We start from the raw sequence: 15,669 nt of genomic DNA, 5'->3' as shown, positions 1-15,669 counted from the left end.
AGGAGGTTAAAGAATATCCACAGAACGGAAGAAAGCGAACTTATACACTGAGAACTCAGGCTGGAATTGGGCCCATTAATATTTTGTTGTTGGCTCTGTCTGTCTGTCTCTGTGTCTACCCACCTACTTACCTACTGACCTATCACCTATTTGTCTATCATCTATCTATCTGTCTATCTATCCATCCATTTATCATCCATCCATCTATCCATCAGCCATTTGTCCATCCTATTGGTTCTATGTACTTAAAAATCATTGACTAATACATTACCATATAATATTAATTATGCAATTACTAGAGTACATTAATTATGGTCCCTGATTTACAGTATTTTATCTTTGTTTTCTATCAAATGTTTCCACTTTTAAAAATGAAAAATTTGTAATGGGGGGGGGTTCACTGGAAAAATCCTAGTTGAGTTTTGGATGTGTGGTGCTGTAACCATGGTTGCCTTGTGCCTGAGTGGATTTTTGTCAAAGAAGGGGTTCTTCAAAGAATTGCTGGGCACTGTGACTGACTCAAAAGATGCGGGATATTTTATTGTTGCTTGTTGTGCCATGTTTAGTTGCTTTCCCTGGGAGGTCTGCTCTTTCCTGAAGGGAGGAGGAGGTGGAGTGGATCTGGGGAAGAGGGAGGTTGGGAGGGGATAAACTGGGGAAAGGAGAAACTGCACTTGGGATGTAATATATGAAAGAAGAATAAAAGACAATTGGAAAATCAAAGTAAGAAAAGGTGACCAAAAGGGACGGGGTATGCAGGATCTGCCAACGGAGCCTGTGTTGTGATGTCGGCTCTTCTGCTCCATTCCACTGGAATGGTGGAAGGCCTGGAGATGAAATGCTCTTTATGTAAGCTGAAGTAGGTATGTGAGATTTGGACTCATCTGGCCAGTCAGGTAAAGGGAGAGATGCAGTGCTGGCTGAGCTTGAGTTTTGTCAGTGTGCCCACGTGTCTTCCGTCTGTTATCTTGGACCTCTGGCATCACTAGGAGGAGTGGGAGCCTGTGTTCTTGGCATAGCAGTAAGGAGCCCTATCAGCTGAGAAATGAGAGAAGGAACTTGTTGGAATCACTACATTCAGAAAGGATGGTCATGTCTAAAGTGTGTGCTCCATACAAAAGTAAAGCTGTGAGGAGACAAAGACAGCAACAGGAGGGTCCTGGAGCTCACTGACCAGCCCTACTGGCCTGATTGGTGAGCTCTAGGCCAATGAGAGTCCCTGTCTCAAAGGAGGTGGGCAACATTCCCGGATTACTTTACAAGGGTCTTTTTGCTTCTGGTCATGGCAGCCCCGGAGAGACAAAAGGGTGTTCAAATGCCACACAGGCAGCAGAATCACGGCTGAGACAGAACGCTGCTGCCTCCAGGGCTAGAGTCTGCTGCATTCCATGACCTTTGTGCTTTGGATAGTCACACAGAGCATAGTCCAAAGGCCAGAGAAACTTCCCTGCTCAGTTGGTGAAGTCTCAGCGCTTCTGCAGGACTCTGATGGTCAACTATTATCTAGACAGATGGGGCCATCGGCCATAACATTTAGCAACCTCTCTATCAAATAAATGGCTGGAGAGGCTTCTGACACTTCCAGTATAAAAGAGAGGAGAAGCTATATTCTTCAGCGTTACAAGGTTGTTTGAACAAGGCCCATTAAAGGGATTGGTGTAAATAGTGGCTGAATCAGTGGTGATTTTCTGCCTCATACTCTTCCAGCATTTTCCTGAGTATGGTGTGGTTTGAAGAAGTGTTTTGAAGAAGTGGTTTTTTTTTTTTTCTGTCCCTCATGCTTAAATTTAACCCCCCATTGTGAGGTATTGGGAGACTGGAAATTAAATCTAGCAATGCTGTTTAGAGGCAAATCCTTTAGGAGGTAATTAACCTTAGATAAATTCATCAGGATGCCCATAACTGAATCCTAGTGGCTTTTTAGGATTAGGAATAGAGCATGGTCCTTGTCCCCTTTCATGGTAATAGTCTGTGATCCCTTTGAACCTACAAGAAGGCCATCAGAGATACATATGGCCTCTCTGTTGCAGCACCAGGACTTTTGGATCTATCACCTGCTGTTGTTGAGCTCTAATTTAGAACCTCCCCATGTCCCAGCTCTACCTGCTTCAGCTCCGCCAGTCTCCCTGCTCACCACCCAGTACCAGCTCCTCCCCTTCCTCCCCCCTCATCCAGATACCAGCTCCACCTGCTTCGCCCCATCTCCCAGGGCCAGCTCGAGTTTCATCCTCCCCAGAGCTCTTTATTTACTCATCCGACTGAAGTTAGATGCCCAGAGTTTCACACAGTGCCTTTTCCCTCTTTTCTTCAGAAGTCTATTGTACTTTAAAATTAAATGCAGCAGGATGTGGTGATTGGGAATGAAATGAATTAAAATAAGAAGGGATCCTTCAATGAACACATCTGGCTATGTGGATGCAAACAAGAGAGACCTTCTACAGTGAGTGGTGCAGAGCAAAGGTTATGGGTATGCTGGGTGTAATTCGGATTCTGTAGGCTACTATCTGATGTTGAGCCACCCCCTAAAATGTGTCTCAACCTTTAATCTGGGAATTGGGGGAGGTGATAAAGTTGCCAGCTCCTACAGCTCTTTGTAGGTTGATGAATTACTATGGTAAAGAGCTTACAAAAGCACCTGATGCATGTCAAGTCTGGGCACACTACAGTTCTTTTTAGGAAGTGGGAGAGACTGTAAATGTTAAATTACTTTATATGTTTATTTTTATTTTTGCTTTGTTTGTTTTGGAGACACAGTTTCTTTATGTAGTCCTGGCTGTCCTGGAACTTTCAAGTCGAGGCTGGCTTTGAACTCACAGAAGCCCTCCTGTTTCTGCCTCCCAAATGCTGGGACTAAAGATGTGTGCTCTTACGTTTGACTTACTTTACATGTTTTATTTTGCTGCTACAAGTCAAACGTACAAACTCAGTAGAACCAGACAATCATAACCTGGCCAATAAGCCCAAGCAAGTCCTTCTCAGGTAAATGATGGCTTTCTCTGGGGTGGCTTACCAAAACAGGCTATCTAGAAAGAGTAGAGGATGAAGTCTGCATTTTGGGATGCTGAGAAGGGTTAGTGAAGGTGGCCTGGTCACAGACTCTACCACGTGGAAAGACACAGCTGAGCTTGGAGGTAGAGCAACACCAAGAAATACAAATGGCAGAAGACAATGCAGGAAGCCTGGAGGAAGTCCCTAAGCAGGAATGATCATGGTGATCGGGGATTTGAAAGGCCAGCACAGCTGAGCTGAGGTGGGGCATAGAGTCAAAACATGGCAGGAGAGACCATAGCTGTAGCGTCATGGCTGGCAAGAGGCTGTCACAGCAGTCCAGGTATCCACAGAAGATGCGATGGGGAAGGACAATGTGTTCTGTAAGCATGGTGAGGTGTTTCCCATCCATAAGGAAGAATGAGATCATGGCATTGCATGCAAAATGGAAAAGAAAGCATCATGTTAAAAGAAGTAAGCCAGAATAAAAAGACAAGTATCACATATTTTCTCTCATGGTCAGAATATAGATGTAAATGTGTGTGTGTGTGTGTGTGTGTGTGTGTGTGTGTGTGTGTACGTGCATTACATACATATACATAAACATCATACACAAACACATATACATATGCATACATATACATATATATAAACATGCTGTTTGGGAAGAGGAAGAGGACCATTGAAGTGCAGGCCAGAGAAGATAATGAGCTTATGAATATGAAGTCAAGCCCCTGATAGGCACATGAAAATGTCATAGTAAAGTGTCTTTGTATAGTGGGTGTATGCTTATTTAGAACACGTAGAGAGACACTTTATGAAAGGCTCCTCTAGACGTAAATCTGAGCATGGAAAGGGGTAATTCTGTGAAAGTTATAACTATGTTTAAGCTAAGGACATCAGGCCCACCATCATCATTTAAGCCATTATTCAGTCACAAATTGCAGAAATGCAGGCATTTCTGGCTGAGCTGTCCTTCGGAGTTGCATTCACCTACTAAGGATGTGAGTTTTCATTTGGCATCTGAGTGACATGAAACGTGCATATTAGGCATGAGCCAGTCACATAGAAACAGCCATGGGGGGTGGGGGGGAGTGATGGCAGTGCGGGAGGCTGCCATTGGTGGAGTAAGGCTGGAGGATTTTATCTCCAGGGAGCTGGAGAAGCTGGAGTGAAGCGCCCATCTTCATCCCACAACCTGAGATGCCTCTTGAGTCTTGAGTGGTGAAGAGTGAGAAAACACAGAGGGGCTGAAGGGCTCTTGAACAGCCTCACGATTCCATGTGCTGTCCACACGGCACCAGCACCACCACTGCTGCTTGGGTGTTTGCTGAAAATGCCAGCTGAATCTAAAGCTGCAGCTAATGAGGTCCCCAGGTGATCTGTGTAAACAGCAAATGTGAGAGACTCCCCTATCGATGACCAAGGTGGAGGTGTGCTTGGAAGGGAGCTGATTCACCGGCTGTGAGTGCGGGTCCCAGGTGAGGCCGCATGGCTTTCGATTGGGAGGACGTGCTTCAACGATAGCCTCCTGTATTTTATATATATTTATATATTATACACACACAACACACACACACACATATATACAAACATGCAAGGGGAGGGATAGAATCAGCCTGCAGTAATTTTATTCATTTATTTTTTTATTTCTTGGAGACAGAGTCTTATTTCATAGTCTTGGCTGGGGTTAAGCTTATGATCTTTCCTGCCTCAGCTTTCCAAGGGCTAGGGATGTGCATTGCTACCAGGCTTAGCTGCGGAGACTAGGCATGAATAGGTAGGTAGAGTGGTTGGCAGAAAGCTGAGGCTCAAGAGATGGGCATCCTGGTGATCTCCCCTAGCACAGAAACGTTTGTCCTCTCTAACAGGGAAGCAACTTCGGGAATGAGTAAAGTTCACTAAGCACCATCTTTGTGCTGGGCACTTTCCTAACAGCGTGGTCCCCAGAATTTGATGAAGAGCCTATGGTGACGCTGGGCAAATCACCTCCCTGTGCTTCAGTTTCCTCTCCGGGGACATGCCTATCTGCCCCCTGCTGCTTGGTGAGAATTATATGCACAGAGTAACTTGCTACTTGGAATGGCTCATCAATAATGAATGGGAATAAGCATCAGCTACTGTCAACAGAATTACTGTGGCCCTCTAGGGACAGGACCATTATTTCTCTTCTGTAGTTGAACATGTGGGAGCCTAACAAGTTTCCAGAGAGGAATACGGTTGTGGCTCAGTGATGGAGTACTTGTCTAGATTGGAGAAGCTCAAAGAAACAAAAGCAAAAACCAGAAACAGAAGTTTCCAGGGCCCAAATCTGGGGCAGGAAGATTACGAGTTCCAGGTCAGCTTGGGCTCCACGGTGAATTTCACTCAGCCGACCCAGAGCTAGAAGTGGCAGGATTTGAAGTTGGGTCTCATCCTCACAGGCTCATGAACTTAGAAATCTGCTCTCAGTTGCTCAGAGGCTGGGAGAGTAACCCGGCCTCTGGCCCAGCTCTAGCACACGCTGACAGTTTCCTTCCTTCAGTAGCAAGGGCAAGACCCAAGCGAGACAGGAGGGAATCAAAGTGCCAGTCCAGGGAAGGAGCTTGAACCGTCCCCACTGCAGTTGCTCTGACATTCAATGCAGTCCTTTGAAATGCTCCACTCATCCCCTGTCAAGGGCAATCTGGAAAGGTGGTCATGGAGGCAAGTGAGGGTTGCTCCTGACAGCTGCCTTTTCATTATGCATGAGGTGACAGGCATACAGCAGCAACTTGGGCATGGCAGATTCATGGAGCCCCAGCTCACCTTGTCCTTGGTGCATGCAACAGATTTCACTAAGAAGAAAGAGGGAGGGGGGTGTGCGTTTGTGGAAAATCATTCTTATTTTATAAACTCATTTTAAAAAGGAGGATGTTGCAATTACGACTGGGGTGGGAGAAACATTTTGAATTTACGTTTTTGAAGTCACACTTTGGATGAACATGTATAAAGGAAGGCTGCCCTGCAGGGGAATCAGGACTTTCGGGTTCATGTGTAGCTCTGTTTCTTGCACACCTCTGTTCCTTACCAGCTGGGCACCTTTGAACAAGCCATGCCACCTTTCTGAGCCTGTTTTCTAATCAGTAAGACCAGCAACTTGGCTGCTGAGGGGGACTGAATCAGGCAGAGCACATCAGAGGCCTGTGCCGGATCCACACATGGTAGCCGCCATTAATGAGAACTGGGATATGGTGACCTGGTACATGAATCCCTTTGCCTTCTAAAAATGAGAAAGTAAGGAAAAACAGTATTTAGATTTCTTTTGATAACATTGCATGCTTTCCCTCCTGAAAGTTTTTTGTTTTGTATGCCCTCAAGTAGAGAAACAGAACCCATTGAATTGAATCTATTTGTGCATTTATCTTTACACCCAACTAGGTCTCGGCAGTTATCTATTATATACCTATCATTAATTTATCACTGGCTTGTCTGTCATCTATCATCTATTATTATCTATCTATAATCTATCAATCAGCTAACATATATAAATATCTATCATCTATCATGTTAATATATATCATTTGTCTAGTTATCTGTTTCCTCTCTACAAATCCCTATAATCTATCAATCATCTATGTATTTATCTATCATCTGTCTAACCATCATCTATCATGTATAAATCTATCTATCTATCTATCTATCTATCTATCTATCTATCTATCTATCATCTTAGATGCCCTTTCCATAAGTTCTAAAGGAACAATAATAAGTTTCAAAACATTCTATTCTTCAAGACTAACCTTGTTGTTTGAGTGAGAACTGTTGTGGACAGAACATTGTCTCATTATAACCTTCATAAACACAATTTGTGCCTTGTACCAATTGCTGGCTATTCCACCTCTGTTCAACTTCCTCTCCCTGCCTTTTTGTTTAATAGCGGCCTGGAAGGATTGGGCTGTCTCAAAGCCACGTTATCATCAAGTGGCATCTTGATGATAAGCTGATTTGTCCTAAGCCCAATGCATAGAAATACAATAGCGATTAACAATAGCGTTGAGCCAGCAGCCTGCCTAAAGTGCTGTAACAGGGTTGGTGCTATGGAATTCATTCTGTAAGAATAATTAACAGAATGGCATTATTTCCAGAGTAATCTTTGTCACAGATATTATCATGCTCCCTAGGAGGGAGAAGAGGAGAGAATGAGTCTGAGTTTGGAGTGACCTGTTGATGATAATAATTGTTTTGTCCCCTGTGCTTGAAAACTGTTGGTATTCTGAGCACTGTGGCATCCTCTCTTACTTCATCCTCACAGCCACTTTGCAAATGTGGATTGATTTGCCCACAATAGATATCCAGAAAGCCACTCCCGGGAAGCTTTTTCAGGGGGTTGTGTCTTATAAACTGAAGACTGGGCTCCCACCCAGTGTTCCATACCTTAAGTTCAACATACTTTAAAGTGCGTAAACTTTACATGTGTGAGCTCAGCAGGGCTTAGCTTCCTATCTCTACCTTCTTGTCCGCTCTTCTCCGAGTGGATGACAAGTGCACCACTTGGGGGAACAGACATCCAAGCTGACTGAGAGCAACACTTGCAGAATTTGCAGAACATTGGATCCCACTTTGTTCTTCTGTAAGCAGAAAAGTCTTGACTCTTTGAGCTTTCACAAGACCTAGGCTTCCTGGGGTTAAGGCATTGGCTACTCTTTCTAGAATTCCAGGGCGCTCTGAGATCGTTGGTTGCTCATGTTCTGAATAAGCAGATGTTTGCTGGACTTCGTTCCACAAAGTAAACATGCCCGTGTTGCTGAGGAAGCCTCCATGCCATCTTCATTTCCCCCGTGTTCACAAGTCTCTTGCTGTTGGAGTAAGCATTAGCAGTGTGGCTTTGTGATTAACTGGTCAACTAATTCGGTTAACAATATTAAGCAGGAGGATTACAGGCTAAATAATTCCCACAGCATGCTCGTTCCTTGTATGTAAGTTCAGAAAGCCTGATAGTGGTTCTCAGTTTAGAGAAAGGAGATTGACAGGATGTTCTTGTTCCAATAGTGTCTGTGACATGTGATCCAGATTCCCCAGGCAATGAGCACTACACTCCTGTTCACCCACATCCAGAGAACGCAGGAATGAGAAAGAGGGAAGAGGAGGAGGAAGAGTGTGGGGAGAGTGGAAATAGGAGGAACAGAGTGGGTATGAAGAAGAGAAAGAAGAGCAAGAGGGGGAAAAATTGGGAGATGAGAGAGGAGGAGGAGAAAGGTGAGGAAAGGTGAGAGGAAGAAGAGAAGGGAAGAGAGGAAGTGAAAGAGGAGAGGAAGAGGGGAGAAAAGAGGGCAAAAGTCCTTTTCTCAGCCTCCTCCAGAGGCCTTGAATCTTTAAGCTAAATGTTCTGGCTTGGACTCACAACAAGTCTGTTTATAGCACTTTCTGTGCAGAGAGAAAATAGTTTTCCTGTGATATTTACGTACTCACAAGGCAAGGGTGATCTTCGGTGGATACTTACCTCGTAATGAGTTTGCTCATCATTTTAACCACAAGCAAAGGAATCTTTTATTTCCGAATAAAACTGCTTCTGTTTCTCACTTCTCCTTCCTTTTTGTTAATTTGAAACTCATGTTTGTTTGCTTGTTTGTGTTTTGTTGGGTCTGCTCCTCTGCGGGTCATATAGAACATAAGAGAAAAAAGATTTCAATTTCCACTTCTTACAAGGAAATAAACATTAATCTAAAATAGAATTTTAAGCAAGCAGAGGAGGAAAAGGGCTGGGGATTGTTCAAAGCTCTTATTCAAGTACAAGTGTTGAGTGGGCCAGTAAACAAAGGAACGATGGGTTTAATGAAAGCTAAACAAGGAAGGTAGGAGCAGGATCAGATATATTTCCCAGGGGACCCCACCTCTGAATTTTAGTGATGAAAGCTAAGCCTCCGCTGGTCTCGGCGGACATCACTATTCATCTCCCGAGCCTCATGGGAAATTCTCTGCAGCTTCCTTATGCTCATCAGCATCTTCAGCAGCAGAAGTTGTTTGCTGGATGAACACAAGAAAGGTTCACACTATATATTTGTTTTCATGACCAACTACTGAAAGACAAGATAAAGCCAGACACCAACCCTGTGTTTCTCAGCAGGAGCAGGAAGTTTTCTTTTAAAATAAATGAAAGCGTAGAGTGTCTGTGATGAGAAATATTAAGCAAATAGCAGCAGGCAAGGTACCAGTATCACAGAAAGGCTTGGAGATGGTATTTGAATGACTGAAGCATGGGAAATACCGTCTTAAAAAAATCAAGCAACCAGAGGCTTTTGGTTTCATTTTACAAGATGTTTGAAGCAGGAACCTAGAGCTGGGTTTTGCTTTGTTTGCTAGAAGTGTCATGACAGCACACCTGTGCATGGTCATGGTATAGAGGGCTGGTAGGGAAGAGGACAATGAGTTGTAGTTTTTGGTTGCTCAAATCCTTCCACGGTAACCTGCTTTAAATATGAGCTAGTGCTTTCCTTGTAGAGCAACTCAAGGCTGTGCTTGAGTTACTTCCCACTCCTCAGGAGTATAGGTTCTAGAACTAAGCCAATAGCAAGAGCCTTTCTGGGACTTTGAATGTGAATATATTGACATAATGATTTGGGTTGTAGACAGGGCTCAGGGTGGAGCTCAATGATAGAATACTTGCCTTACATTGCATGCATGGGTTCCATGTCCAGCATGGCAAGACAAGTGAGCAAATAAAACAAGAAAGCAAACAAACAGATGTGGATTATAGAGGAGGGATTGCTCCCGTAGTCAATTCTCTTAGGTATTGTGTGATCACTGGAGTCTCTTGATACTTCTTCACTTTCAAAGCCCAGTTCCCTTTATGTGTGACACACATATGAACACAGATGTCCATGACACCAAAGGTTCCTTAGGAGCAGGAAGAAAAGAGAAGTCGGTAAATATATATCAGCTCGTATTTTGTATTTGTGGCTCTTTGGTTTGGCTAATTACTCTGCCTTTACTTTGTGGCTGATTGAATGATTTTTTTTTGTTTGTTTGTTTTTCAATGCCTTCCTAATCCCACCATCAAGCAGTTGAATTTTGTTTCTGCTACTTTGTGCTTTGGGGTCTAGGGTGCAAAGGGATCTAGAAGAGGAGGAAGGGGAGAGAGTTGGATGGATGGCTAGATAAAAAAAGACTACTGGAAGCCAGGTATGGTGGTATACAGTTCTAATCCCAGCCCTGGGTGGCTGAGGGAGAAGAACCATAACTTCAAAGCAAGTTTGCTGAGATGTAATCCAAAGAAAATAAAACCCAAACAGCATACCTATATGTGTACATCAGGGAGACTGAAGTTAACCACAACTCATTTATATTTCAAGACAGAAGGAGTTTGAATGTTCCCAATATTAGGAATAATAAATATTTGGGATGACTGATCTGTGAATTGCCCCGATTTGATGCTTATTTATTGCATACGCAGGGCGAAATGCCACACTGTTCTCTCCAATATGTACAAGTATTACATAGCAATTAAAAACATTTTGGAAAGTAGAGCTGTGAAAAGCCACCTTCTGGAGATGATATGGAACTTCACTCACGTACTCACAGCAGCTATAGTCATCTGCACAAGATCTGCACAAGATTAAGCCAATCAATATACCAGCACATATGGGAAGAGGCTCAAAGCCACACCTCTAGCTGAGGAACGTTGGCAATTGATGGGTGGTGGGGGAGTCCTATTTCTTAGGGGTATGATTGCTGCTAGGTTGCTCATGCTCCAGTAGATGACCCCACACTTCTGCACACATGGCCAGCACTAGTTACATTAAGTGAGTTATTTTTTTAAAATGAGGAGGCATTTACTGGAGAGATGGTTTCAGTAGTTAAGAGCACTTGCTGCTCTTATGGATAATCTGGGTTTGGTTCCCAGCACTCACATCCGGGGACCTGGCAGCCTCTTCTGGTCTCTGTGTGTGAGAGGTGTGTGTTTCTAGGGAATGGGAAGCTGTAGGGGTAAACATGACCAAGATATATTGTATGCATATATGAAATTGCCCAAGAATAAATTAAAATAAGAGAACTATTTAAAAATGAATGAAAGAGGAAGGTCCAGTTTTATTTAGAAACATAAGTTTTGAATGGGAGCAGCTGGTGTCTCCAGGAAGAAGGAATCAGGAAATGAGAACCTCAGTCCATAGATGCTCTTCTGAGAGAGATGGTGGCCCTTCCTCTTCCTCCCCTTCCTATTCTCACTTTTTTTTTCTCATCAGATCTACCTCATTATGGTCCATCCGTCTTCTCTTTCTCCTTTCTCTTCAGGTGTTTTGATAGTCTCCACATTGTAGGGCTTGTCTCAGGGTACGGAGATTGACAGAGGGGCATGTGAGGTGGGCATGTTCTGCTAGCGAGAGCTTTGTACTGCCAGGGACACTTGTTTTTATTCTGGAATGAAGCTGACACAAAGGAGGCTTTTGAGCATGCTGAAACAGGAACCTTTGTGCCATACTGTCCTGAGTGCGACCCCTCCACCACGCCTGGAAAGGGCAGCTGCTGGGAACCCACCTACTTCTTTCATATTTTGCTTCTTTGCTCATAGGGTAATGGTTGTATCCTTCCACCCAGGGGCACTGTGCCAAAGGGATGACATAGGTAACTGTGCAGCACGGGGTGCTCAAGAAGAGTGATGTCCTCAGAGGGGAGCTGTGCAATCATTGTCGTCTCCTCAAACCCTTCCCAAGGATGATGAAAAAACACCCTCTATTTCTAATGGTTGAAAGCCGCAGGGCAAAAGATCTATTTTGTTCTTGTAGACAATTTTGGGAAGATGAGGCTTTTTAAAAATGCCATGGCCTTTTTCTGTCTGGTGATATATCCTTATCACAATGCATGTGTCTTTTGTACATTTTAGTTTTGTAGTTTCCTTTACATCTTTTAAGCATGGTTAGAATGTATATAGTCAATCTGTAGCACAGCATCATCAGTGAGTTCTAAAAATATGAACAATGCATCATGGTTAGGACGCCCAGAGAGGAACAGAACGGAATTCAAAGGATACTTAAATAGCACTTTAGACTTGTTACAAACAAGGTTTCTTTTTTAAGATTTATTTTTAACTTTTAAAATTCATGTTTGTGTGCCCCCTGCCTGCTTTCTCTTTCTCTTAAAATTTTGTGTATATGAGAGAGAGAGAGAGACAGAAAGAGACAGAGAGAGAGAGAGAGAGAGAGAGAGAAAGACAAAGACAGAGAGAGAGAGAGAGAGAGAGAGAGAGGACCCATGAAGGCCAGAAGAAGGGGTCAGATCCCCTTCTTCTGGCGTTACCCAGTATGAGTGCTGGGAACCAAACTCTGCAAGAGCTATGACTAACCAAGCCATCTCTCCAGCCTCATGTTAGACTTCTTGAAGTAATACATTTTAAATACTGGTCTGGGTATGGTGATGCCAGAATTTGAGGGCCTAGGCAAGCAGATCTCTGTGAGTTAGCAGCCAGTCTGTCTGGTCTACATAGCAAATTTCAGGGCAGTCAGAGCTCTGTAGTGAGACTGCCTCAAAGCCAACCAAAATACCCTCAAAACTTTCCACTCTTCTGTGCGTGCTGCTTACAGAGTGCCATACAGTCAGTCTACCCATTAGAAATCAGTGTTTGCTCAGTCATAGGACTATTCTACCACAAACCAACTTTAGCTTTTCTTCCTTAAATGGAACCCTGAGCCCATCAGTCCCCTTTGCTCTTGCATCCACCTGTAACCCCCAGAAACTGAGTCTACCCTCTCTCTGCTGATTTGCCTATTCTGGACCCTCCACAGGAGTGAATCATAGGTGGGTTTTATGACTGGTATCTGCCATTTGGCATGGCAGTTTTTCAAGGTTCGTCCACAGTGTAGTTTTGGTGCCTTCCTGCTCCCTGTGTGTTTCATCAGTTATTTAATTAGTTTAATTTGTGCCTTTTTCTCCTGGTTCTGTCTCTTAACTTTTGACATATGAAAGATTTCTGAGCCAATTTAAGCATTTCTGACTTCAGGCTTTGGTGACAGCAATGTCACGCTTATCTGACTTGTTGAATGGGAATCTTCAACTTCTGAGGGAAATCTGAGGAGCCCATTATCCACGCTTAGGAATGAGGAGAGCTGAGAGTGAAAGCTTTTATGGATCAGGGATCATGGACTTAACTCATTCTATTTAAGGAAGACACATCTCCCTGAGGGATCCTCTGTAGAGGAGCCCTCCCTGTGCTCCAGGCTGGATCTCTTTGCTCTCCTTTTTCTCTTTTCTCATCAGTTCATTGACAAGCTTTGATTTTTCATTGTCTCTCTCTCATTGTACTTTGACCACAGGGCACTTGCATATTCTTCTTCGTTTGCCTTGAATAAATTGCCTGACTTCTTCTTCTTCAATTAATTAACTCTTGTGCACCACTCATGTGTTCCTGATATCAGCTCCTCCACCCAAACCCAAACTTCCTATCGTTATTTGGAGGGATGAGTAAGTCAATGTCAAACAAGTTAAGAAGAACCCAAACAATGGTATAGGTCAAGACCAAAGCACACTGTAGTTAAAATAGAAAAGCTAGTGTTGAAAATGTCATTTTATTTTTATAGATAAGAGAGTCTTCACTTTCAATGTCCATCCCATTTGTTTTTCTAAGTGAGGATTGATCATCTAACTCTGGGTCCTATTTCTTGTTTATCTTTTTTAGGTGTATAGATTTTAGTTTGTTTATGAAATCTTATAGGTCTAGTATCCACTTATAAGTAAGTATATACCATGTGTGTCTTTCTGCTTCTGGGATACCTCACTCAGGATGATTTTTTTCTAGATCCCACCATTTGCCTGCATGCTTTCATGATTTTCTTGTTTTTAATTTCTGAATAGTATTCCATTGTGTAAATGTACCACAATTTCTGTATCCATTTCTCAACTGAGGGGCATCTGGGTTGTTTCCAGGCAGGTGCCTACCACAGAGGGCCTCTGAAAGACTCTACCTAGCAGTGTATCAAAGCAGATGCTGAGACTCATAACCAAACCCTGGGCAGAGTGCAGGGAATCATATGAAAGAAGGAGGAGATAGTAAGACCTGGGGAGGACAGGAGCTCCACAAGGACCAAATATATCTGGGCACAGGGTCTTTTCTCAGATTGTTTCTCTAACCAAGGATCATGCATGGATATAACCTAGAACACCTGCTTGGATGTAGCCCATGGCAGCTAAGTTTCCAAGTGGGTACCCTAGTAAGGGGAACAGGGACTGTTTCTGACATAAACCCAGTGGCTGGCTCTTTGACCTCCCCCCCCACCCCCCGAGGGAGGAGCAGCCTTGCTAGGCCACAGAGGAGGACATTGCAGCCAGTCCTGAATTTACCTGATAAGGTCTGGTCATATGGAAGGGGAGAAGGACCTCCCCTATCAGTGGACTTAGAGAGGGACCGGGAGGAGATGAGGAAGGGAGGGTGGAATTGGGAGGGAATGAAGGAGGGAGCTACAGCTAGGATACAAAGTAAATAAACTGTAACTAATATAAAAAATAAAAATTTAATAAAAAAAGAGTCTTCACACTGAGCCTTGCTTTGTCACAGCAGTTCTGGTCCCCTTAAAATCCCCAAGGGACAAGTCTACCTTTGTGAAATCTAAGCATGGTATGACACCATGGGAAAATATGTAGATCAAAATGAAACATTTAGGCACAGTGAGGACAATATAATCAGGGTGAAAAGGCAACCCATGGAATGGGGGAAAATATCTGTAAGTCGTGTAGCTAATAAGGATTTGATGTCTGGAATATACAATAAAGTTCTGCAATCCAATAATGTGATCAGTCTCACATTACAAATGATTGCGAAGCATCATGGCATCTAACTGTGATCTCAGCACTTGACAGGAGGAGTCAGGACTTCAAGATCATTCTCTGTTCTACAGTGAATTTGAGGCCAGCCTGGGCTACATGAGACCTGTCTTAAAAGTAGAATTCTTAAAAATGTGTGAAGGATATCACTAGACATTTTTCTAAAGATTTAAGGTTTGTAACATGAAAAAAAGTTCTATATTACTATCATTCTATATTACTAAAGATACAGTTAGATGCCACCTAACGCTAGGGTGGCTGCTATCAAAATAATAACCAAAAATTTAAAACAAGTGACAGTGAGGGTGTTGGGAAGTTGGAACTCCGATCACGGCTGGTGGTGTCTACAGTGTGTCTCCATAGAAGTAGAACGGAGGAGTCTTTACAAATTACAGACAAGGGGGATGCAGAGCCTGAACCAGCCATTTCCTGCAACCAGGCAAGATTTCCAATGGAGGGACTGGGATACCAATCCAGCCTTGAAACCTTCGACCTACAATTTGTCCTAAAAGATGTGCTGGGGTAAACGTGACTCAGAAGTTGTGGGAGCAGCCAACCAATGACTGCTCTGGCTTGAGATCCATTCCAAGAGAGGGAGCCTACCCATGACACAACCTGGAGGGCCAGGAACCGGAGGCTGGATAGCCTAGAGACCTAGGATAGAATCAAACACAACTGGAAAAACAGCCAATTGATGATGTCTAATAATATTCTGCTATATTGATAGATTGGTGCCCAACTCAACTGTCATCAGAGAGGCTTCACCCAACAACTGGTGAAAACAGATGCAGAGACAAACATTAGCCAGAGCTTGGGGAATATTGCCAAAAAGGGGGAGAAAGGATTGTAGGAGCTAGAGGAGTCAATGTCTCCACAAGAAAACCCATGGAATCAACTAACCTGAACTCATGG

Source organism: Psammomys obesus, unplaced genomic scaffold (assembly GCF_907164565.1).
Source record: "Psammomys obesus unplaced genomic scaffold, mPsaObe1.curated_primary_1811, whole genome shotgun sequence".
Classification (NCBI taxonomy): domain Eukaryota; kingdom Metazoa; phylum Chordata; class Mammalia; order Rodentia; family Muridae; genus Psammomys; species Psammomys obesus.
This window is presented reverse-complemented; position numbering follows the sequence as displayed.